General features: G+C 40.7%; 18 non-coding genes across 18 annotated transcripts; all 18 read right to left on the reverse strand.

The window, feature by feature from the left end:
* Positions 1-1,574: 1,574 nt before the first annotated feature.
* Positions 1,575-1,648, reverse strand: TRNAI-AAU (transfer RNA isoleucine (anticodon AAU)). The gene has a single exon. It is a non-coding gene; the product is annotated as a tRNA-Ile (tRNA).
* Positions 1,649-2,042: 394 nt separating this feature from the next.
* On the reverse strand, positions 2,043-2,116 carry TRNAI-AAU (transfer RNA isoleucine (anticodon AAU)). Its single transcript has one exon. It is a non-coding gene; the product is annotated as a tRNA-Ile (tRNA).
* A 395-nt stretch (positions 2,117-2,511) lies between these two features.
* On the reverse strand, positions 2,512-2,585 carry TRNAI-AAU (transfer RNA isoleucine (anticodon AAU)). Its single transcript has one exon. It is a non-coding gene; the product is annotated as a tRNA-Ile (tRNA).
* Positions 2,586-3,917: 1,332 nt separating this feature from the next.
* Positions 3,918-3,991, reverse strand: TRNAI-AAU (transfer RNA isoleucine (anticodon AAU)). The gene has a single exon. It is a non-coding gene; the product is annotated as a tRNA-Ile (tRNA).
* Positions 3,992-4,386: 395 nt separating this feature from the next.
* TRNAI-AAU (transfer RNA isoleucine (anticodon AAU)) lies at positions 4,387-4,460 on the reverse strand. Its single transcript has one exon. It is a non-coding gene; the product is annotated as a tRNA-Ile (tRNA).
* A 2,270-nt stretch (positions 4,461-6,730) lies between these two features.
* TRNAI-AAU (transfer RNA isoleucine (anticodon AAU)) lies at positions 6,731-6,804 on the reverse strand. The gene has a single exon. It is a non-coding gene; the product is annotated as a tRNA-Ile (tRNA).
* Positions 6,805-8,578: 1,774 nt separating this feature from the next.
* TRNAI-AAU (transfer RNA isoleucine (anticodon AAU)) lies at positions 8,579-8,652 on the reverse strand. The gene has a single exon. It is a non-coding gene; the product is annotated as a tRNA-Ile (tRNA).
* A 1,306-nt stretch (positions 8,653-9,958) lies between these two features.
* TRNAI-AAU (transfer RNA isoleucine (anticodon AAU)) lies at positions 9,959-10,032 on the reverse strand. The gene has a single exon. It is a non-coding gene; the product is annotated as a tRNA-Ile (tRNA).
* Positions 10,033-10,427: 395 nt separating this feature from the next.
* TRNAN-AUU (transfer RNA asparagine (anticodon AUU)) lies at positions 10,428-10,501 on the reverse strand. The gene has a single exon. It is a non-coding gene; the product is annotated as a tRNA-Asn (tRNA).
* Positions 10,502-11,833: 1,332 nt separating this feature from the next.
* Positions 11,834-11,907, reverse strand: TRNAI-AAU (transfer RNA isoleucine (anticodon AAU)). The gene has a single exon. It is a non-coding gene; the product is annotated as a tRNA-Ile (tRNA).
* A 2,270-nt stretch (positions 11,908-14,177) lies between these two features.
* Positions 14,178-14,251, reverse strand: TRNAI-AAU (transfer RNA isoleucine (anticodon AAU)). Its single transcript has one exon. It is a non-coding gene; the product is annotated as a tRNA-Ile (tRNA).
* A 2,739-nt stretch (positions 14,252-16,990) lies between these two features.
* On the reverse strand, positions 16,991-17,064 carry TRNAI-AAU (transfer RNA isoleucine (anticodon AAU)). The gene has a single exon. It is a non-coding gene; the product is annotated as a tRNA-Ile (tRNA).
* Positions 17,065-19,804: 2,740 nt separating this feature from the next.
* Positions 19,805-19,878, reverse strand: TRNAI-AAU (transfer RNA isoleucine (anticodon AAU)). Its single transcript has one exon. It is a non-coding gene; the product is annotated as a tRNA-Ile (tRNA).
* Positions 19,879-20,036: 158 nt separating this feature from the next.
* TRNAI-AAU (transfer RNA isoleucine (anticodon AAU)) lies at positions 20,037-20,110 on the reverse strand. The gene has a single exon. It is a non-coding gene; the product is annotated as a tRNA-Ile (tRNA).
* Positions 20,111-20,974: 864 nt separating this feature from the next.
* On the reverse strand, positions 20,975-21,048 carry TRNAI-AAU (transfer RNA isoleucine (anticodon AAU)). Its single transcript has one exon. It is a non-coding gene; the product is annotated as a tRNA-Ile (tRNA).
* An 864-nt stretch (positions 21,049-21,912) lies between these two features.
* TRNAI-AAU (transfer RNA isoleucine (anticodon AAU)) lies at positions 21,913-21,986 on the reverse strand. Its single transcript has one exon. It is a non-coding gene; the product is annotated as a tRNA-Ile (tRNA).
* Positions 21,987-22,381: 395 nt separating this feature from the next.
* TRNAI-AAU (transfer RNA isoleucine (anticodon AAU)) lies at positions 22,382-22,455 on the reverse strand. Its single transcript has one exon. It is a non-coding gene; the product is annotated as a tRNA-Ile (tRNA).
* Positions 22,456-23,787: 1,332 nt separating this feature from the next.
* TRNAI-AAU (transfer RNA isoleucine (anticodon AAU)) lies at positions 23,788-23,861 on the reverse strand. The gene has a single exon. It is a non-coding gene; the product is annotated as a tRNA-Ile (tRNA).
* Positions 23,862-24,526: the final 665 nt, after the last annotated feature.

Below are 24,526 nucleotides of genomic sequence, written 5' to 3' on the forward strand. Positions count from 1 at the left end.
GCAAAGCATTTTGAGTGACCTACATGCAGATGATTCCCACGATGCCATTCGTCGCACTATTATCACAATTTTACATTCGAGCAACAGCGGATTTCAAATTTCATTTTCCAAACGTTGATGCAACCGAATGCCGCCAATGGTGTTCAACAGATCCGCAAAATAAAGACTGGCCGATATGGGGATCGAACCCACGACGTCAGCGTTATTAGCAGCGCGCTCTAAACAAATGAGCTAACCGGCCATTACGTCATGCTAGAATTTCTATAATCGTATTTTGAAAACAAATGCAATAGCACATTATAAAATTTGTGCGATTCGAAGTGCTTATTGAAGACTGTTGTTTCGTAATTTGAATTTCGCTGTTTTATTCTAACTATTTCAAGGTCGCATAACTAAGTGCTTGCAGAATGCAACGTCTATTACCCACAAGATGCTGGTAGTAGAATCAGCCAATAGCGTTCAAGAGTACGCAAAGCATTTTGAGTGACCTACATGCAGATGATTCCCAAGATGCCATTCGTCGCACCATTCTCACAATTTTACACTAGAGCACCAGCGGATTTTAAATTTCAATATCCAAACGTTGATGCAATCAAATGCCGCCAATGGTGTTCAACAGACACACAAAATAAAGACTGGCCGATATGGGGATCGAACCCATGACCTCAGCGTTATTAGCACCGCGCTCTAAACAAATGAGCTAACTGGCCATTACGTCATGCTAGAATTTCTATAATCATATTTTGAAAATAAATGCAATAGCACATTATCAAATCTCTGCGTTTCAAAAAGGTGATTGACGACTGTTGTTACATAATTTGAAATACAGAGTTTTATTCTAACTATTTTAAGGTCGCATAACTAAGTGCTTGCAGAATGCAACGTCTCTTACCCACAAGATGCTGGTAGTAATATCAGCCAATAGCGTTCAAGAGTACGCAAAGCATTTTGAGTGACCTACATGCAGATGATTCCCACGATGCCATTCGTCGCACCACTCTCACAATATTACACTCGAGCAACAGCGTATTTTTAATTTCAATATCCAAACGTTGATGCAATCAAATGCCGCCAATGGTGTTCAACAGACACACAAAATAAAGACAGGCCGATATGGGGATCGAACCAACGACCTCAGCGTTATTAGCACCGCGCTCTAACCAACTGAGCTAACCGGCCATTACGACATGCTACAATTTCGGTAATCGTGTTTTGAAAACAAATACGATAGCACATTATTAAATCTGTGTCGTTCGAAGTGGTTATTGAAGGCTGATATTTCGTAATTTGAAATTCGCTGTATTATTGTAACTAGTTTAAGGACGCATAACTAAGTGCTTGCAGAATGCAACGTCTATTACCCACAAGATGCTGGTAGTAGAATCAGCCAATAGCGTTCAAGAGTACGCAAAGCGTTTTGAGTGACCTACATGCAGATGATTTCCACGATGCCATTCGTCGCACCATTTTCACAATTTTACACTCGAGCAACAGCGTATTTTAATTTTCAATATCCAAACGTTGATGCAATCAAATGCCGCCACTGGTGTTCAACAGACACACAAAATAAAGACTGGCCGATATGGGGATCGAACCCACGACCTCAGCGTTATTAGCACCGCGCTCTAACCAACTGAGCTAACCGGCCATTACGACATGCTAAAATTTCGGTAATCGTGTTTTGAAAACAAATACGATAGCACATTATTAAATCTGTGTCGTTCGAAGTGGTTATTGAAGGCTGATATTTCGTAATTTGAAATTCGCTGTATTATTGTAACTAGTTTAAGGACGCATAACTAAGTGCTTGCAGAATGCAACGTCTATTACCCACAAGATGCTGGTAGTAGAATCAGCCAATAGCGTTCAAGAGTACGCAAAGCATTTTGAGTGACCTACATGCAGATGATTCCCATGATGCCATTCGTCGCACTATTCTCACAATTTTACATTCGAGCAACATCGGATTTCAAATTTCATTTTCTAAACGTTGATGCAACCGATGCCGCCAATGGTGTTCAACAGACACACAAAATAAAGACTGGCCGATATGGGGATCGAACCCACGACCTCAGCGTTATTAGCACCGCGCTCTAACCAACTGAGCTAACCGGCCATTACGTCATGCTAGAATTTCTATAATCGTATTTTGAAAACAAATGCAATAGCACATTATAAAATTTGTGCGATTCGAAGTGCTTATTGAAGACTGTTGTTTCGTAATTTGAATTTCGCTGTTTTATTCTAACTATTTCAAGGTCGCATAACTAAGTGCTTGCAGAATGCAACGTCTATTACCCACAAGATGCTGGTAGTAGAATCAGCCAATAGCGTTCAAGAGTACGCAAAGCATTTTGAGTGACCTACATGCAGATGATTCCCAAGATGCCATTCGTCGCACCATTCTCACAATTTTACACTAGAGCACCAGCGGATTTTAAATTTCAATATCCAAACGTTGATGCAATCAAATGCCGCCAATGGTGTTCAACAGACACACAAAATAAAGACTGGCCGATATGGGGATCGAACCCACGCCCTCAGCGTTATTATCACCGCGCTCTAACCAACTGAGCTAACCGGCCATTACCTCATGCTAGAATTTCTATAATCGTATTTTGAAAACAAATGCAATAGCACATTATCAAATCTCTGCGTTTCAAAAAGGTTATTGACGACTGTTGTTACATAATTTGAAATACAGAGTTTTATTCTAACTATTTTAAGGTCGCATAACTAAGTGCTTGCAGAATGCAACGTCTATTACCCACAAGATGCTGGTAGTAGAATCAGCCAATAGCGTTCAAGAGTACGCAAAGCATTTTGAGTGACCTACATGCAGATGATTCCCACGATGCCATTCGTCGCACCACTCTCACAATATTACACTCGAGCAACAGCGTATTTTTAATTTCAATATCCAAACGTTGATGCAATCAAATGCCGCCAATGGTGTTCAACAGATCCGCAAAATAAAGACTGGCCGATATGGGGATCGAACCCACGACGTCAGCGTTATTAGCAGCGCGCTCTAAACAAATGAGCTAACCGGCCGTTACGTCATGCTATAATTTCGGTAATCGTGTTTTGAAAACAAATACGATAGCACATTATTAAATCTGTGTCGTTCGAAGTGGTTATTGAAGGCTGATATTTCGTAATTTGAAATTCGCTGTATTATTGTAACTAGTTTAAGGACGCATAACTAAGTGCTTGCAGAATGCAACGTCTATTACCCACAAGATGCTGGTAGTAGAATCAGCCAATAGCGTTCAAGAGTACGCAAAGCATTTTGAGTGACCTACATGCAGATGATTTCCACGATGCCATTCGTCGCACCATTCTCACAATTTTACACTCGAGCAACAGCGTATTTTAAATTTCAATATCCAAACGTTGATGCAATCAAATGCCGCCACTGGTGTTCAACAGACACGCAAAATAAAGACTTGCCGATATGGGGATCGAACCCACGACCTCAGCGTTATTAGCACCGCGCTCTAACCAACTGAGCTAACCGGCCATTACGACATGCTAAAATTTCGGTAATCGTGCTTTGAAAACAAATACGATAGCACATTATTAAATCTGTGTCGTTCGAAGTGGTTATTGAAGGCTGATATTTCGTAATTTGAAATTCGCTGTATTATTTTAACTAGTTTAAGGACGCATAACTAAGTGCTTGCAGAATGCAACGTCTATTACCCACAAAATGCTGGGAGTAAATTCAGCCAATAGCGTTCAAGAGAACGCAAAGCATTTTGAGTGACCTACATGCAGATGATTCCCATGATGCCATTCGTCGCACTATTCTCACAATTTTACATTCGAGCAACATCGGATTTCAAATTTCATTTTCTAAACGTTGATGCAACCGATGCCGCCAATGGTGTTCAACAGACACACAAAATAAAGACTGGCCGATATGGGGATCGAACCCACGACCTCAGCGTTATTAGCACCGCGCTCTAACCAACTGAGCTAACCGGCCATTACGTCATGCTAGAATTTCTATAATCGTATTTTGAAAACAAATGCAATAGCACATTATAAAATTTGTGCGATTCGAAGTGCTTATTGAAGACTGTTGTTTCGTAATTTGAATTTCGCTGTTTTATTCTAACTATTTCAAGGTCGCATAACTAAGTGCTTGCAGAATGCAACGTCTATTACCCACAAGATGCTGGTAGTAGAATCAGCCAATAGCGTTCAAGTGTACGCAAAGCATTTTGAGTGACCTACATGCAGATGATTCCCAAGATGCCATTCGTCGCACCATTCTCACAATTTTACACTAGAGCAACAGCGGATTTTAAATTTCAATATCCAAACGTTGATGCAATCAAATGCCGCCAATGGTGTTCAACAGACACACAAAATAAAGACTGGCCGATATGGGGATCGAACCCACGCCCTCAGCGTTATTATCACCGCGCTCTAACCAACTGAGCTAACCGGCCATTACGTCATGCTAGAATTTCTATAATCGTATTTTGAAAACAAATGCAATAGCACATTATCAAATCTCTGCGTTTCAAAAAGGTTATTGACGACTGTTGTTACATAATTTGAAATACAGAGTTTTATTCTAACTATTTTAAGGTCGCATAACTAAGTGCTTGCAGAATGCAACGTCTATTACCCACAAGATGCTGGTAGTAGAATCAGCCAATAGCGTTCAAGAGTACGCAAAGCATTTTGAGTGACCTACATGCAGATGATTCCCACGATGCCATTCGTCGCACCACTCTCACAATATTACACTCGAGCAACAGCGTATTTTTAATTTCAATATCCAAACGTTGATGCAATCAAATGCCGCCAATGGTGTTCAACAGACACACAAAATAAAGACTGGCCGATATGGGGATCGAACCAACGACCTCAGCGTTATTAGCACCGCGCTCTAACCAACTGAGCTAACCGGCCATTACGACATGCTAAAATTTCGGTAATCGTGTTTTGAAAACAAATACGATAGTACATTATTAAATCTGTGTCGTTCGAAGTGGTTATTGAAGGCTGATATTTCGTAATTTGAAATTCGCTGTATTATTGTAACTAGTTTAAGGACGCATAACTAAGTGCTTGCAGAATGCAACGTCTATTACCCACAAGATGCTGGTAGTAGAATCAGCCAATAGCGTTCAAGAGTACGCAAAGCGTTTTGAGTGACCTACATGCAGATGATTTCCACGATGCCATTCGTCGCACCATTCTCACAATTTTACACTCGAGCAACAGCGTATTTTAAATTTCAATATCCAAACGTTGATGCAATCAAATGCCGCCACTGGTGTTCAACAGACACACAAAATAAAGACTGGCCGATATGGGGATCGAACCCACGACCTCAGCGTTATTAGCAGCGCGCTCGAAACAAATGAGCTAACCGGCCATTACGACATGCCAAAATTTCAGTAATCGTGTTTTGAAAACAAATGCAATTGCACATTATTAAATCTGTGCGTTTCGAAGTGGTTATTGAAGGCTGTTGTTTTGTAATTTGAAATTCGCTGTTTCATTCTAACTATTTTAAGGTCGCATAACTAAGTACTTGGAGAATGCAACGTCTATTACCCACAAGATGCTGGTAGTAGAATCAGCCAATAGCGTTCAAGAGTACGCAAAGCATTTTGAGTGACCTACATGCAGATGATTCCCACGATGCCATTCGTCGCACCACTCTCACAATTTTACACTCGAGCAACAGCGTATTTTTAATTTCAGTATCCAAACGTTGATGAAATCAAATGCCGCCAATGGTGTTCAACAGACACACAAAATAAAGACTGGCCGATATGGGGATGGAACCAACGACCTCAGCGTTATTAGCACCGCGCTCTAACCAACTGAGCTAACCGGCCATTACGACATGCTAAAATTTCGCTAATCGTGTTTTGAAAACAAATACGATAGCACATTATTAAATCTGTGTCGTTCGAAGTGGTTATTGAAGGCTGATATTTCGTAATTTGAAATTCGCTGTATTATTGTAACTAGTTTAAGGACGCATAACTAAGTGCTTGCAGAATGCAACGTCTATTACCCACAAGATGCTGGTAGTAGAATCAGCCAATAGCGTTCAAGAGTACGCAGAGCATTTTGAGTGACCTACATGCAGATGATTTCCACGATGCCATTCGTCGCACCATTCTCACAATTTTACACTCGAGCAACAGCGTATTTTAAATTTCAATATCCAAACGTTGATGCAATCAAATGCCGCCACTGGTGTTCAACAGACACACAAAATAAAGACTTGCCGATATGGGGATGGAACCCACGACCTCAGCGTTATTAGCACCGCGCTCTAACCAACTGAGCTAACCGGCCATTACGACATGCTAAAATTTCGGTAATCGTGCTTTGAAAACAAATACGATAGCACATTATTAAATCTGTGTCGTTCGAAGTGGTTATTGAAGGCTGATATTTCGTAATTTGAAATTCGCTGTATTATTTTAACTAGTTTAAGGAAGCATAACTAAGTGCTTGCAGAATGCAACGTCTATTACCCACAAAATGCTGGGAGTAAATTCAGCCAATAGCGTTCAAGAGAACGCAAAGCATTTTGAGTGACCTACATGCAGATGATTCCCATGATGCCATTCGTCGCACTATTCTCACAATTTTACATTCGAGCAACATCGGATTTCAAATTTCATTTTCTAAACGTTGATGCAACCGATGCCGCCAATGGTGTTCAACAGACACACAAAATAAAGACTGGCCGATATGGGGATCGAACCCACGACCTCAGCGTTATTAGCACCGCGCTCTAACCAACTGAGCTAACCGGCCATTACGTCATGCTAGAATACGATAGTACATTATTAAATCTGTGTCGTTCGAAGTGGTTATTGAAGGCTGATATTTCGTAATTTGAAATTCGCTGTATTATTGTAACTAGTTTAAGGACGCATAACTAAGTGCTTGCAGAATGCAACGTCTATTACCCACAAGATGCTGGTAGTAGAATCAGCCAATAGCGTTCAAGAGTACGCAAAGCGTTTTGAGTGACCTACATGCAGATGATTTCCACGATGCCATTCGTCGCACCATTCTCACAATTTTACACTCGAGCAACAGCGTATTTTAAATTTCAATATCCAAACGTTGATGCAATCAAATGCCGCCACTGGTGTTCAACAGACACACAAAATAAAGACTGGCCGATATGGGGATCGAACCCACGACCTCAGCGTTATTAGCAGCGCGCTCTAAACAAATGAGCTAACCGGCCATTACTACATGCCAAAATTTCAGTAATCGTGTTTTGAAAACAAATGCAATTGCACATTATTAAATCTGTGCGTTTCGAAGTGGTTATTGATGGCTGTTGTTTTGTAATTTGAAATTCGCTGTTTCATTCTAACTATTTTAAGGTCGCATAACTAAGTACTTGGAGAATGCAACGTCTATTACCCACAAGATGCTGGTAGTAGAATCAGCCAATAGCGTTCAAGAGTACGCAAAGCATTTTGAGTGACCTACATGCAGATGATTCCCACGATGCCATTCGTCGCACCACTCTCACAATTTTACACTCGAGCAACAGCGTATTTTTAATTTCAGTATCCAAACGTTGATGAAATCAAATGCCGCCAATGGTGTTCAACAGACACACAAAATAAAGACTGGCCGATATGGGGATGGAACCAACGACCTCAGCGTTATTAGCACCGCGCTCTAACCAACTGAGCTAACCGGCCATTACGACATGCTAAAATTTCGCTAATCGTGTTTTGAAAACAAATACGATAGCACATTATTAAATCTGTGTCGTTCGAAGTGGTTATTGAAGGCTGATATTTCGTAATTTGAAATTCGCTGTATTATTGTAACTAGTTTAAGGACGCATAACTAAGTGCTTGCAGAATGCAACGTCTATTACCCACAAGATGCTGGTAGTAGAATCAGCCAATAGCGTTCAAGAGTACGCAGAGCATTTTGAGTGACCTACATGCAGATGATTTCCACGATGCCATTCGTCGCACCATTCTCACAATTTTACACTCGAGCAACAGCGTATTTTAAATTTCAATATCCAAACGTTGATGCAATCAAATGCCGCCACTGGTGTTCAACAGACACACAAAATAAAGACTTGCCGATATGGGGATGGAACCCACGACCTCAGCGTTATTAGCACCGCGCTCTAACCAACTGAGCTAACCGGCCATTACGACATGCTAAAATTTCGGTAATCGTGCTTTGAAAACAAATACGATAGCACATTATTAAATCTGTGTCGTTCGAAGTGGTTATTGAAGGCTGATATTTCGTAATTTGAAATTCGCTGTATTATTTTAACTAGTTTAAGGAAGCATAACTAAGTGCTTGCAGAATGCAACGTCTATTACCCACAAAATGCTGGGAGTAAATTCAGCCAATAGCGTTCAAGAGAACGCAAAGCATTTTGAGTGACCTACATGCAGATGATTCCCATGATGCCATTCGTCGCACTATTCTCACAATTTTACATTCGAGCAACATCGGATTTCAAATTTCATTTTCTAAACGTTGATGCAACCGATGCCGCCAATGGTGTTCAACAGACACACAAAATAAAGACTGGCCGATATGGGGATCGAACCCACGACCTCAGCGTTATTAGCACCGTGCTCTAACCAACTGAGCTAACCGGCCATTACGTCATGCTAGAATACGATAGTACATTATTAAATCTGTGTCGTTCGAAGTGGTTATTGAAGGCTGATATTTCGTAATTTGAAATTCGCTGTATTATTGTAACTAGTTTAAGGACGCATAACTAAGTGCTTGCAGAATGCAACGTCTATTACCCACAAGATGCTGGTAGTAGAATCAGCCAATAGCGTTCAAGAGTACGCAAAGCGTTTTGAGTGACCTACATGCAGATGATTTCCACGATGCCATTCGTCGCACCATTCTCACAATTTTACACTCGAGCAACAGCGTATTTTAAATTTCAATATCCAAACGTTGATGCAATCAAATGCCGCCACTGGTGTTCAACAGACACACAAAATAAAGACTGGCCGATATGGGGATCGAACCCACGACCTCAGCGTTATTAGCAGCGCGCTCTAAACAAATGAGCTAACCGGCCATTACGACATGCCAAAATTTCAGTAATCGTGTTTTGAAAACAAATGCAATTGCACATTATTAAATCTGTGCGTTTCGAAGTGGTTATTGATGGCTGTTGTTTTGTAATTTGAAATTCGCTGTTTCATTCTAACTATTTTAAGGTCGCATAACTAAGTACTTGGAGAATGCAACGTCTATTACCCACAAGATGCTGGTAGTAGAATCAGCCAATAGCGTTCAAGAGTACGCAAAGCATTTTGAGTGACCTACATGCAGATGATTCCCACGATGCCATTCGTCGCACCACTCTCACAATTTTACACTCGAGCAACAGCGTATTTTTAATTTCAGTATCCAAACGTTGATGAAATCAAATGCCGCCAATGGTGTTCAACAGACACACAAAATAAAGACTGGCCGATATGGGGATGGAACCAACGACCTCAGCGTTATTAGCACCGCGCTCTAACCAACTGAGCTAACCGGCCATTACGACATGCTAAAATTTCGCTAATCGTGTTTTGAAAACAAATACGATAGCACATTATTAAATCTGTGTCGTTCGAAGTGGTTATTGAAGGCTGATATTTCGTAATTTGAAATTCGCTGTATTATTGTAACTAGTTTAAGGACGCATAACTAAGTGCTTGCAGAATGCAACGTCTATTACCCACAAGATGCTGGTAGTAGAATCAGCCAATAGCGTTCAAGAGTACGCAAAGCATTTTGAGTGACCTACATGCAGATGATTTCCACGATGCCATTCGTCGCACTATTCTCACAATTTTACACTCGAGCAACAGCGTATTTTAAATTTCAATATCCAAACGTTGATGCAATCAAATGCCGCCACTGGTGTTCAACAGACACACAAAATAAAGACTGGCCGATATGGGGATCGAACCCACGCCCTCAGCGTTATTATCACCGCGCTCTAACCAACTGAGCTAACCGGCCATTACGTCAAGCTAGAATTTCTATAATCGTATTTTGAAAACAAATGCAATAGCACATTATCAAATCTCTGCGTTTCAAAAAGGTTATTGACGACTGTTGTTACATAATTTGAAATACAGAGTTTTATTCTAACTATTTTAAGGTCGCATAACTAAGTGCTTGCAGAATGCAACGTCTATTACCCACAAGATGCTGGTAGTAGAATCAGCCAATAGCGTTCAAGAGTACGCAAAGCATTTTGAGTGACCTACATGCAGATGATTCCCACGATGCCATTCGTCGCACCACTCTCACAATATTACACTCGAGCAACAGCGTATTTTTAATTTCAATATCCAAACGTTGATGCAATCAAATGCCGCCAATGGTGTTCAACAGACACACAAAATAAAGACTGGCCGATATGGGGATCGAACCAACGACCTCAGCGTTAATAGCACCGCGCTCTAACCAACTGAGCTAACCGGCCATTACGACATGCTAAAATTTCGGTAATCGTGTTTTGAAAACAAATACGATAGTACATTATTAAATCTGTGTCGTTCGAAGTGGTTATTGAAGGCTGATATTTCGTAATTTGAAATTCGCTGTATTATTGTAACTAGTTTAAGGACGCATAACTAAGTGCTTGCAGAATGCAACGTCTATTACCCACAAGATGCTGGTAGTAGAATCAGCCAATAGCGTTCAAGAGTACGCAAAGCGTTTTGAGTGACCTACATGCAGATGATTTCCACGATGCCATTCGTCGCACCATTCTCACAATTTTACACTCGAGCAACAGCGTATTTTAAATTTCAATATCCAAACGTTGATGCAATCAAATGCCGCCACTGGTGTTCAACAGACACACAAAATAAAGACTGGCCGATATGGGGATGGAACCAACGACCTCAGCGTTATTAGCACCGCGCTCTAACCAACTGAGCTAACCGGCCATTACGACATGCTAAAATTTCGCTAATCGTGTTTTGAAAACAAATACGATAGCACATTATTAAATCTGTGTCGTTCGAAGTGGTTATTGAAGGCTGATATTTCGTAATTTGAAATTCGCTGTATTATTGTAACTAGTTTAAGGACGCATAACTAAGTGCTTGCAGAATGCAACGTCTATTACCCACAAGATGCTGGTAGTAGAATCAGCCAATAGCGTTCAAGAGTACGCAGAGCATTTTGAGTGACCTACATGCAGATGATTTCCACGATGCCATTCGTCGCACCATTCTCACAATTTTACACTCGAGCAACAGCGTATTTTAAATTTCAATATCCAAACGTTGATGCAATCAAATGCCGCCACTGGTGTTCAACAGACACACAAAATAAAGACTTGCCGATATGGGGATGGAACCCACGACCTCAGCGTTATTAGCACCGCGCTCTAACCAACTGAGCTAACCGGCCATTACGACATGCTAAAATTTCGGTAATCGTGCTTTGAAAACAAATACGATAGCACATTATTAAATCTGTGTCGTTCGAAGTGGTTATTGAAGGCTGATATTTCGTAATTTGAAATTCGCTGTATTATTTTAACTAGTTTAAGGAAGCATAACTAAGTGCTTGCAGAATGCAACGTCTATTACCCACAAAATGCTGGGAGTAAATTCAGCCAATAGCGTTCAAGAGAACGCAAAGCATTTTGAGTGACCTACATGCAGATGATTCCCATGATGCCATTCGTCGCACTATTCTCACAATTTTACATTCGAGCAACATCGGATTTCAAATTTCATTTTCTAAACGTTGATGCAACCGATGCCGCCAATGGTGTTCAACAGACACACAAAATAAAGACTGGCCGATATGGGGATCGAACCCACGACCTCAGCGTTATTAGCACCGCGCTCTAACCAACTGAGCTAACCGGCCATTACGTCATGCTAGAATTTCTATAATCGTATTTTGAAAACAAATGCAATAGCACATTATAAAATTTGTGCGATTCGAAGTGCTTATTGAAGACTGTTGTTTCGTATTTTGAATTTCGCTGTTTTATTCTAACTATTTCAAGGTCGCATAACTAAGTGCTTGCAGAATGCAACGTCTATTACCCACAAGATGCTGGTAGTAGAATCAGCCAATAGCGTTCAAGAGTACGCAAAGCATTTTGAGTGACCTACATGCAGATGATTCCCACGATGCCATTCGTCGCACCACTCTCACAATATTACACTCGAGCAACAGCGTATTTTTAATTTCAATATCCAAACGTTGATGCAATCAAATGCCGCCAATGGTGTTCAACAGACACACAAAATAAAGACTGGCCGATATGGGGATCGAACCAACGACCTCAGCGTTATTAGCACCGCGCTCTAACCAACTGAGCTAACCGGCCATTACGACATGCTAAAATTTCGGTAATCGTGTTTTGAAAACAAATACGATAGTACATTATTAAATCTGTGTCGTTCGAAGTGGTTATTGAAGGCTGATATTTCGTAATTTGAAATTCGCTGTATTATTGTAACTAGTTTAAGGACGCATAACTAAGTGCTTGCAGAATGCAACGTCTATTACCCACAAGATGCTGGTAGTAGAATCAGCCAATAGCGTTCAAGAGTACGCAAAGCGTTTTGAGTGACCTACATGCAGATGATTTCCACGATGCCATTCGTCGCACCATTCTCACAATTTTACACTCGAGCAACAGCGTATTTTAAATTTCAATATCCAAACGTTGATGCAATCAAATGCCGCCACTGGTGTTCAACAGACACACAAAATAAAGACTGGCCGATATGGGGATCGAACCCACGACCTCAGCGTTATTAGCAGCGCGCTCTAAACAAATGAGCTAACCGGCCATTACGACATGCCAAAATTTCAGTAATCGTGTTTTGAAAACAAATGCAATTGCACATTATTAAATCTGTGCGTTTCGAAGTGGTTATTGAAGGCTGTTGTTTTGTAATTTGAAATTCGCTGTTTCATTCTAACTATTTTAAGGTCGCATAACTAAGTACTTGGAGAATGCAACGTCTATTACCCACAAGATGCTGGTAGTAGAATCAGCCAATAGCGTTCAAGAGTACGCAAAGCATTTTGAGTGACCTACATGCAGATGATTCCCACGATGCCATTCGTCGCACCACTCTCACAATTTTACACTCGAGCAACAGCGTATTTTTAATTTCAGTATCCAAACGTTGATGAAATCAAATGCCGCCAATGGTGTTCAACAGACACACAAAATAAAGACTGGCCGATATGGGGATGGAACCAACGACCTCAGCGTTATTAGCACCGCGCTCTAACCAACTGAGCTAACCGGCCATTACGACATGCTAAAATTTCGCTAATCGTGTTTTGAAAACAAATACGATAGCACATTATTAAATCTGTGTCGTTCGAAGTGGTTATTGAAGGCTGATATTTCGTAATTTGAAATTCGCTGTATTATTGTAACTAGTTTAAGGACGCATAACTAAGTGCTTGCAGAATGCAACGTCTATTACCCACAAGATGCTGGTAGTAGAATCAGCCAATAGCGTTCAAGAGTACGCAAAGCATTTTGAGTGACCTACATGCAGATGATTTCCACGATGCCATTCGTCGCACCATTCTCACAATTTTACACTCGAGCAACAGCGTATTTTAAATTTCAATATCCAAACGTTGATGCAATCAAATGCCGCCACTGGTGTTCAACAGACACACAAAATAAAGACTTGCCGATATGGGGATGGAACCCACGACCTCAGCGTTATTAGCACCGCGCTCTAACCAACTGAGCTAACCGGCCATTACGACATGCTAAAATTTCGGTAATCGTGCTTTGAAAACAAATACGATAGCACATTATTAAATCTGTGTCGTTCGAAGTGGTTATTGAAGGCTGATATTTCGTAATTTGAAATTCGCTGTATTATTTTAACTAGTTTAAGGAAGCATAACTAAGTGCTTGCAGAATGCAACGTCTATTACCCACAAAATGCTGGGAGTAAATTCAGCCAATAGCGTTCAAGAGAACGCAAAGCATTTTGAGTGACCTACATGCAGATGATTCCCATGATGCCATTCGTCGCACTATTCTCACAATTTTACATTCGAGCAACATCGGATTTCAAATTTCATTTTCTAAACGTTGATGCAACCGATGCCGCCAATGGTGTTCAACAGACACACAAAATAAAGACTGGCCGATATGGGGATCGAACCCACGACCTCAGCGTTATTAGCACCGCGCTCTAACCAACTGAGCTAACCGGCCATTACGTCATGCTAGAATTTCTATAATCGTATTTTGAAAACAAATGCAATAGCACATTATAAAATTTGTGCGATTCGAAGTGCTTATTGAAGACTGTTGTTTCGTATTTTGAATTTCGCTGTTTTATTCTAACTATTTCAAGGTCGCATAACTAAGTGCTTGCAGAATGCAACGTCTATTACCCACAAGATGCTGGTAGTAGAATCAGCCAATAGCGTTCAAGAGTACGCAAAGCATTTTGAGTGACCTACATGCAGATGATTCCCAAGATGCCATTCGTCGCACCATTCTCACAATTTTACACTAGAGCAACAGCGGATTTTAAATTTCAATATCCAAACGTTGATGCAATCAAATGCCGCCAATGGTGTTCAACAGACACACAAAATAAAGACTGGCCGACATGGGGATCGAACCCACGACTTCAGCGTTATTAGCACCGCGCTCTAACCAACTGAGCTAACCGGCCATTACGTCATGCTAGAATTTCTATAATCGTATTTTGAAAACAAATGCAATAGCACATTATTAAATCTGTGTCGTTCTAAGTGGTTATTGAAGGCTGATATTTCGTAATTTGAAATTCGCTGTATTATTTTAACTAGTTTAAGGACGCATAACTAAGTGCTTGCAGAATGCAACGTCTATTACCCACAAAATGCTGGTAGTAGAATCAGCCAATAGCGTTCAAGAGTACGCAAAGCATTTTGAGTGACCTACATGCAGATGATTCCCAAGATGCCATTCGTCGCACCATTCTCACAATTTTACACTAGAGCAACAGCGGATTTTAAATTTCAATATCCAAACGTTGATGCAATCAAATGCCGCCAATGGTGTTCAACAGACACACAAAATAAAGACTGGCCGACATGGGGATCGAACCCACGACTTCAGCGTTATTAGCACCGCGCTCTAACCAACTGAGCTAACCGGCCATTACGTCATGCTAGAATTTCTATAATCGTATTTTGAAAACAAATGCAATAGCACATTATCAAATCTCTGCGTTTCGAAAAGGTTATTGACGACTGTTGTTACATAATTTGAAATACAGAGTTTTATTCTAACTATTTTAAGGTCGCATAACTAAGTGCTTGCAGAATGCAACGTCTATTACCCACAAGATGCTGGTAGTAAAATAAGCCAATAGCGTTCAAGAGAACGCAAAGCATTTTGAGTGACCTACATGCAGATGATTCCCACGATGCCATTCGTCGCACTATTCTCACAATTTTACACTCGAGCAACAGCGGATTTTAAATTTCAATATCCAAACGTTGATGCAATCAAATGCCGCCACTGGTGTTCAACAGACACACAAAATAAAGACTGGCCGATATGGGGATCGAACCCACGACCTCAGCGTTATTAGCAGCGCGCTCTAAACAAATGAGCTAACCGGCCATTACGACATGCCAAAATTTCAGTAATCGTGTTTTGAAAACAAATGCAATTGCACATTATTAAATCTGTGCGTTTCGAAGTGGTTATTGAAGGCTGTTGTTTTGTAATTTGAAATTCGCTGTTTCATTCTAACTATTTTAAGGTCGCATAACTAAGTACTTGGAGAATGCAACGTCTATTACCCACAAGATGCTGGTAGTAGAATCAGCCAATAGCGTTCAAGAGTACGCAAAGCATTTTGAGTGACCTACATGCAGATGATTCCCACGATGCCATTCGTCGCACCACTCTCACAATTTTACACTCGAGCAACAGCGTATTTTTAATTTCAGTATCCAAACGTTGATGAAATCAAATGCCGCCAATGGTGTTCAACAGACACACAAAATAAAGACTGGCCGATATGGGGATGGAACCAACGACCTCAGCGTTATTAGCACCGCGCTCTAACCAACTGAGCTAACCGGCCATTACGACATGCTAAAATTTCGCTAATCGTGTTTTGAAAACAAATACGATAGCACATTATTAAATCTGTGTCGTTCGAAGTGGTTATTGAAGGCTGATATTTCGTAATTTGAAATTCGCTGTATTATTGTAACTAGTTTAAGGACGCATAACTAAGTGCTTGCAGAATGCAACGTCTATTACCCACAAGATGCTGGTAGTAGAATCAGCCAATAGCGTTCAAGAGTACGCAAAGCATTTTGAGTGACCTACATGCAGATGATTTCCACGATGCCATTCGTCGCACCATTCTCACAATTTTACACTCGAGCAACAGCGTATTTTAAATTTCAATATCCAAACGTTGATGCAATCAAATGCCGCCACTGGTGTTCAACAGACACACAAAATAAAGACTTGCCGATATGGGGATGGAACCCACGACCTCAGCGTTATTAGCACCGCGCTCTAACCAACTGAGCTAACCGGCCATTACGACATGCTAAAATTTCGGTAATCGTGCTTTGAAAACAAATACGATAGCACATTATTAAATCTGTGTCGTTCGAAGTGGTTATTGAAGGCTGATATTTCGTAATTTGAAATTCGCTGTATTATTTTAACTAGTTTAAGGAAGCATAACTAAGTGCTTGCAGAATGCAACGTCTATTACCCACAAAATGCTGGGAGTAAATTCAGCCAATAGCGTTCAAGAGAACGCAAAGCATTTTGAGTGACCTACATGCAGATGATTCCCATGATGCCATTCGTCGCACTATTCTCACAATTTTACATTCGAGCAACATCGGATTTCAAATTTCATTTTCTAAACGTTGATGCAACCGATGCCGCCAATGGTGTTCAACAGACACACAAAATAAAGACTGGCCGATATGGGGATCGAACCCACGACCTCAGCGTTATTAGCACCGCGCTCTAACCAACTGAGCTAACCGGCCATTACGTCATGCTAGAATTTCTATAATCGTATTTTGAAAACAAATGCAATAGCACATTATAAAATTTGTGCGATTCGAAGTGCTTATTGAAGACTGTTGTTTCGTATTTTGAATTTCGCTGTTTTATTCTAACTATTTCAAGGTCGCATAACTAAGTGCTTGCAGAATGCAACGTCTATTACCCACAAGATGCTGGTAGTAGAATCAGCCAATAGCGTTCAAGAGTACGCAAAGCATTTTGAGTGACCTACATGCAGATGATTCCCAAGATGCCATTCGTCGCACCATTCTCACAATTTTACACTAGAGCAACAGCGGATTTTAAATTTCAATATCCAAACGTTGATGCAATCAAATGCCGCCAATGGTGTTCAACAGACACACAAAATAAAGACTGGCCGACATGGGGATCGAACCCACGACTTCAGCGTTATTAGCACCGCGCTCTAACCAACTGAGCTAACCGGCCATTACGTCATGCTAGAATTTCTATAATCGTATTTTGAAAACAAATGCAATAGCACATTATTAAATCTGTGTCGTTCTAAGTGGTTATTGAAGGCTGATATTTCGTAATTTGAAATTCGCTGTATTATTTTAACTAGTTTAAGGACGCATAACTAAGTGCTTGCAGAATGCAACGTCTATTACCCACAAAATGCTGGTAGTAGAATCAGCCAATAGCGTTCAAGAGTACGCAAAGCATTTTGAGTGACCTACATGCAGATGATTCCCAAGATGCCATTCGTCGCACCATTCTCACAATTTTACACTAGAGCAACAGCGGATTTTAAATTTCAATATCCAAACGTTGATGCAATCAAATGCCGCCAATGGTGTTCAACAGACACACAAAATAAAGACTGGCCGACATGGGGATCGAACCCACGACTTCAGCGTTATTAGCACCGCGCTCTAACCAACTGAGCTAACCGGCCATTACGTCATGCTAGAATTTCTATAATCGTATTTTGAAAACAAATGCAATAGCACATTATCAAATCTCTGCGTTTCGAAAAGGTTATTGACGACTGTTGTTACATAATTTGAAATACAGAGTTTTATTCTAACTATTTTAAGGTCGCATAACTAAGTGCTTGCAGAATGCAACGTCTATTACCCACAAGATGCTGGTAGTAAAATAAGCCAATAGCGTTCAAGAGAACGCAAAGCATTTTGAGTGACCTACATGCAGATGATTCCCACGATGCCATTCGTCGCACTATTCTCACAATTTTACACTCGAGCAACAGCGGATTTTAAATTTCAATATCCAAACGTTGATGCAACCAAATGCGGCCAATGGTGTTCAACAGACACACAAAATAAAGACTGGCCGATATGGGGATCGAACCGACAACCTCAGCGTTATTAGCACCGCGCTCTAACCAACTGAGCTAACCGGCCATTACAACATGCCAAAATTTCAGTAATCGTGTTTTGAAAACAAATGCAATAGCACATTATAAAATCTGTGCGTTTGGAAGTGGTTATTGAAGGCTGTTGTTTCGTAATTTGAAATTCGCTGTTTTATTCTAACTATTTCAAGGTCGCATAACTAAGTGCTTGCAGAATGCAACGTCTATTACCCACAAGATGCTGGTAGTAGAATCAGCCAATAGCGTTCAAGAGTACGCAAAGCATTTTGAGTGACCTACATGCAGATGACTCCCACGATGCCATTCGTCGCACCATTCTCACAATTTTACACTCGAGCAACAGCGTATTTTAAATTTCAATATCCAAACGTTGATGCAATCAATTGCCTCCAATGGTGTTCAACAGACACACAAAATAAAGACTGGCCGATATGGGGATCGAAGCCACGACCTCAGCGTTATTAGCACCGCGCTCTAACCAACTGAGCTAACCGGCCATTACGACATGCTAACATTTCGGTAATCGTGTTTTGAAAACAAATACAATAGCACATTATAAAATCTGTGCGTTTGGAAGTGGTTATTGAAGGCTGTTGTTTCGTAATTTGAAATTCGATGTTTTATTCTAACTATTTCAAGGTCGCATAACTAAGTGCTTGCAGAATTCTAACTTCTATTAACCACAAAATGCTGGGAGTAAAGTCAGCCAATAGCGTTCAAGAGAACGCAAAGCATTTTGAGTGACCTACATGCAGATGATTCCCATGATGCCATTCGTCGCACTATTCTCACAATTTTACATTCGAGCAACATCGGATTTCAAATTTCATTTTCTAAACGTTGATGCAACCGATGCCGCCAATGGTGTTCAACAGACACACAAAATAAAGACTGGCCGATATGGGGATGGAACCCATGACCTCAGCGTTATTAGCACCGCGCTCTAAACAAATGAGCTAACTGGCCATTACGTCATGCTAGAATTTCTATAATCATATTTTGAAAATAAATGCAATAGCACATTATCAAATCTCTGCGTTTCAAAAAGGTGATTGACGACTGTTGTTACATAATTTGAAATACAGAGTTTTATTCTAACTATTTTAAGGTCGCATAACTAAGTGCTTGCAGAATGCAACGTCTCTTACCCACAAGATGCTGGTAGTAATATCAGCCAATAGCGTTCAAGAGTACGCAAAGCATTTTGAGTGACCTACATGCAGATGATTCCCACGATGCCATTCGTCGCACCATTCTCACAATTTTACACTCGAGCAACAGCGTATTTTAAATTTCAATATCCAAACGTTGATGCAATCAAATGCCGGCAATGGTGTTCAACAGACACACAAAATAAAGACTGGCCGATATGGGGATCGAACCCACGACCTCAGCGTTATTAGCACCGCGCTCTAACCAACTGAGCTAACCGGCCATTACGACATGCTAACATTTCGGTAATCGTGTTTTGAAAACAAATGCAATAGCACATTATCAAATCTCTGCGATTTAAAAAATTTCAAATTTCATTTTCCAAACGTAGATGCAACCGAATGCCGCCAATGGTGTTCAACAGACACACAAAATTAAGACTGGCCGATATGGGGATCGAACCCATGACCTCAGCGTTATTAGCACCGCGCTCTAACCAACTGAGCTAACCGGCCATTGTGACATGCTCAAATTTCGGTAATCGTGTTTTGAAAACAAATGCAATAGCACATTATAAAATCTGTGCGATTCGAAGTGCTTATTGAAGACTGTTGTTTCGTAATTTTAGTTTCGCTGTTTTATTCTAACTATTTCAAGGTCGCATAACTAAGTGCTTGCAGAATGCAACGTCTATTACACACAAGATGCAGGTAGTAGAATCAGCCAATAGCGTTCAAGAGTACGCAAAGCATTTTGAGTGACCTACATGCAGATGATTCCCACGATGCCAGTCGTCGCACTATTATCACAATTTTACATTCGAGCAACAGCGGATTTTAAATTTCATTTTCCAAACGTTGATGCAACCGAATGCCGCCAATGGTGTTCAACAGATCCGCAAAATGAAGACAGGCCGGTATGGGGATCGAACCCACGACCTCAGCGTTATTAGCAGCGCGCTCTAAACAAATGAGCTAACCGGCCGTTACGTCATGCTATATTTTCGGTAATCGTGTTTCGAAAACAAATACAATAGCATATTATTAAATCTGTGCGGTTCGAAGTGGTTATTGAAGGCTGTTGTTTCGTAATTTAAAATTCGCTGTTTCATTCTAACTATTTTAAGGTCGCATAACTAAGTGCTTGGAGAATGCAACGTCTATTACCCACAAGATGCTGGTAGTAAAATCAGCCAATAGCGTTCAAGAGAACGCAAAGCATTTTGAGTGACCTACATGCAGATAATTCCCACGATGCCATTCGTCGCACCATTCTCACAATTTTACACTAGAGCAACAGCGGATTTTAAATTTCAATATCCAAACGTTGTTGCAATCAAATGCCGCCAATGGTGTTCAACAGACACACAAAATAAAGACTGGCCGATATGGGGATCGAACCCACGACCTCAGCGTTATTAGCACCGCGCTCTAACCAACTGAGCTAACCGGCCATTGTGACATGCTCAAATTTCGGTAATCGTGTTTTGAAAACAAATCCAATAGCACATTATAAAATCTGTGCGATTCGAAGTGCTTATTGAAGACTGTTGTTTCGTAATTTTAGTTTCGCTGTTTTATTCTAACTATTTCAAGGTCGCATAACTAAGTGCTTGCAGAATGCAACGTCTATTACACACAAGATGCAGGTAGTAGAATCAGCCAATAGCGTTCAAGAGTACGCAAAGCATTTTGAGTGACCTACATGCAGATGATTCCCACGATGCCAGTCGTCGCACTATTATCACAATTTTACATTCGAGCAACAGCGGATTTTAAATTTCATTTTCCAAACGTTGATGCAACCGAATGCCGCCAATGGTGTTCAACAGATCCGCAAAATGAAGACAGGCCGGTATGGGGATCGACCCACGACCTCAGCGTTATTAGCAGCGCGCTCTAAACAAATGAGCTAACCGGCCGTTACGTCATGCTATATTTTCGGTAATCGTGTTTCGAAAACAAATACAATAGCATATTATTAAATCTGTGCGATTCGAAGTGCTTATTGAAGACTGTTGTTTCGTAATTTTAGTTTCGCTGTTTTATTCTAACTATTTCAAGGTCGCATAACTAAGTGCTTGCAGAATGCAACGTCTATTACACACAAGATGCAGGTAGTAGAATCAGCCAATAGCGTTCAAGAGTACGCAAAGCATTTTGAGTGACCTACATGCAGATGATTCCCACGATGCCATTCGTCGCACCATTCTCACAATTTTACACTCGAGCAACAGAGTATTTTAAATTTCAATATCCAAACGTTTATGCAATCAAATGCCGCCAATGGTGTTCAACAGACACACAAAATAAAGACTGGGCCGATATGGGGATCGAACCCACGACCTCAGCGTTATTAGCACCGCGCTCTAACCAACTGAGCTAACCGGCCATTACGACATGCTAACATTTCGGTAATCGTGTTTTGAAAACAAATACAATAGCACATTATAAAATCTGTGCGTTTGGAAGTGGTTATTGAAGGCTGTTGTTTCGTAATTTGAAATTCGCTGTTTTATTCTAACTATTTCAAGGTCGCATAACTAAGTGCTTGCAGAATGCAACTTCTATTAACCACAAAATGCTGGGAGTAAAGTCAGCCAATAGCGTTCAAGAGTACGCAAAGCATTTTGAGTGACCTACATGCAGATGATTCCCACGATGCCATTCGTCGCACTATTCTCACAATTTTACACTCGAGCAACAGCGGATTTTAAATTTCAATATCCAAACGTTGATGCAACCAAATGCCGCCAATGGTGTTCAACAGACACACAAAATAAAGACTGGCCGATATGGGGATCGAACCCACGACCTCAGCGTTATTAGCACCGCGCTCTAACCAACTGAGCTAACCGGCCATTGTGACATGCTCAAATTTCGGTAATCGTGTTTTGAAAACAAATCCAATAGCACATTATAAAATCTGTGCGATTCGAAGTGCTTATTGAAGACTGTTGTTTCGTAATTTGAATTTCGCTGTTTTATTCTAACTATGTCAAGGTCGCATAACTAAGTGCTTGCAGAATGCAACGTCTATTACACACAAGATGCAGGTAGTAGAATCAGCCAATAGCGTTCAAGAGTACGCAAAGCATTTTGAGTGACCTACATGCAGATGATTCCCACGATGCCATTCGTCGCACTATTATCACAATTTTACATTCGAGCAACAGCGGATTTCAAATTTCATTTTCCAAACGTTGATGCAACCGAATGCCGCCAATGGTGTTCAACAGATCCGCAAAATAAAGACTGGCCGATATGGGGATCGAACCCACGACGTCAGCGTTATTAGCAGCGCGCTCTAAACAAATGAGCTAACCGGCCGTTACGTCATGCTATAATTTCGGTAATCGTGTTTTGAAAACAAATACGATAGCACATTATTAAATCTGTGTCGTTCGAAGTGGTTATTGAAGGCTGATATTTCGTAATTTGAAATTCGCTGTATTATTGTAACTAGTTTAAGGTCGCATAACTAAGTGCTTGCAGAATGCAACGTCTATTACCCACAAGATGCTGGTAGTAGAATCAGCCAATAGCGTTCAAGAGTACGTAAAGCATTTTGAGTGACCTACATGCAGATGATTTCCACGATGCCATTCGTCGCACCATTCTCACAATTTTACACTCGAGCAACAGCGTATTTTAAATTTCAATATCCAAACGTTGATGCAATCAAATGCCGCCACTGGTGTTCAACAGACACGCAAAATAAAGACTTGCCGATATGGGGATCGAACCCACGACCTCAGCGTTATTAGCACCGCGCTCTAACCAACTGAGCTAACCGGCCATTACGACATGCTAAAATTTCGGTAATCGTGCTTTGAAAACAAATACGATAGCACATTATTAAATCTGTGTCGTTCGAAGTGGTTATTGAAGGCTGATATTTCGTAATTTGAAATTCGCTGTATTATTTTAACTAGTTTAAGGACGCATAACTAAGTGCTTGCAGAATGCAACGTCTATTACCCACAAAATGCTGGGAGTAAATTCAGCCAATAGCGTTCAAGAGAACGCAAAGCATTTTGAGTGACCTACATGCAGATGATTCCCATGATGCCATTCGTCGCACTATTCTCACAATTTTACATTCGAGCAACATCGGATTTCAAATTTCATTTTCTAAACGTTGATGCAACCGATGCCGCCAATGGTGTTCAACAGACACACAAAATAAAGACTGGCCGATATGGGGATCGAACCCACGACCTCAGCGTTATTAGCACCGCGCTCTAACCAACTGAGCTAACCGGCCATTACGTCATGCTAGAATTTCTATAATCGTATTTTGAAAACAAATGCAATAGCACATTATAAAATTTGTGCGATTCGAAGTGCTTATTGAAGACTGTTGTTTCGTAATTTGAATTTCGCTGTTTTATTCTAACTATTTCAAGGTCGCATAACTAAGTGCTTGCAGAATGCAACGTCTATTACCCACAAGATGCTGGTAGTAGAATCAGCCAATAGCGTTCAAGAGTACGCAAAGCATTTTGAGTGACCTACATGCAGATGATTCCCAAGATGCCATTCGTCGCACCATTCTCACAATTTTACACTAGAGCAACAGCGGATTTTAAATTTCAATATCCAAACGTTGATGCAATCAAATGCCGCCAATGGTGTTCAACAGACACACAAAATAAAGACTGGCCGATATGGGGATCGAACCCACGCCCTCAGCGTTATTATCACCGCGCTCTAACCAACTGAGCTAACCGGCCATTACGTCATGCTAGAATTTCTATAATCGTATTTTGAAAACAAATGCAATAGCACATTATCAAATCTCTGCGTTTCAAAAAGATTATTGACGACTGTTGTTACATAATTTGAAATACAGAGTTTTATTCTAACTATTTTAAGGTCGCATAACTAAGTGCTTGCAGAATGCAACGTCTATTACCCACAAGATGCTGG

This window comes from Saccoglossus kowalevskii, chromosome 2, assembly GCF_978046115.1.
Source record: "Saccoglossus kowalevskii chromosome 2, keSacKowa6.1, whole genome shotgun sequence".
NCBI lineage: Eukaryota > Metazoa > Hemichordata > Enteropneusta > Harrimaniidae > Saccoglossus > Saccoglossus kowalevskii.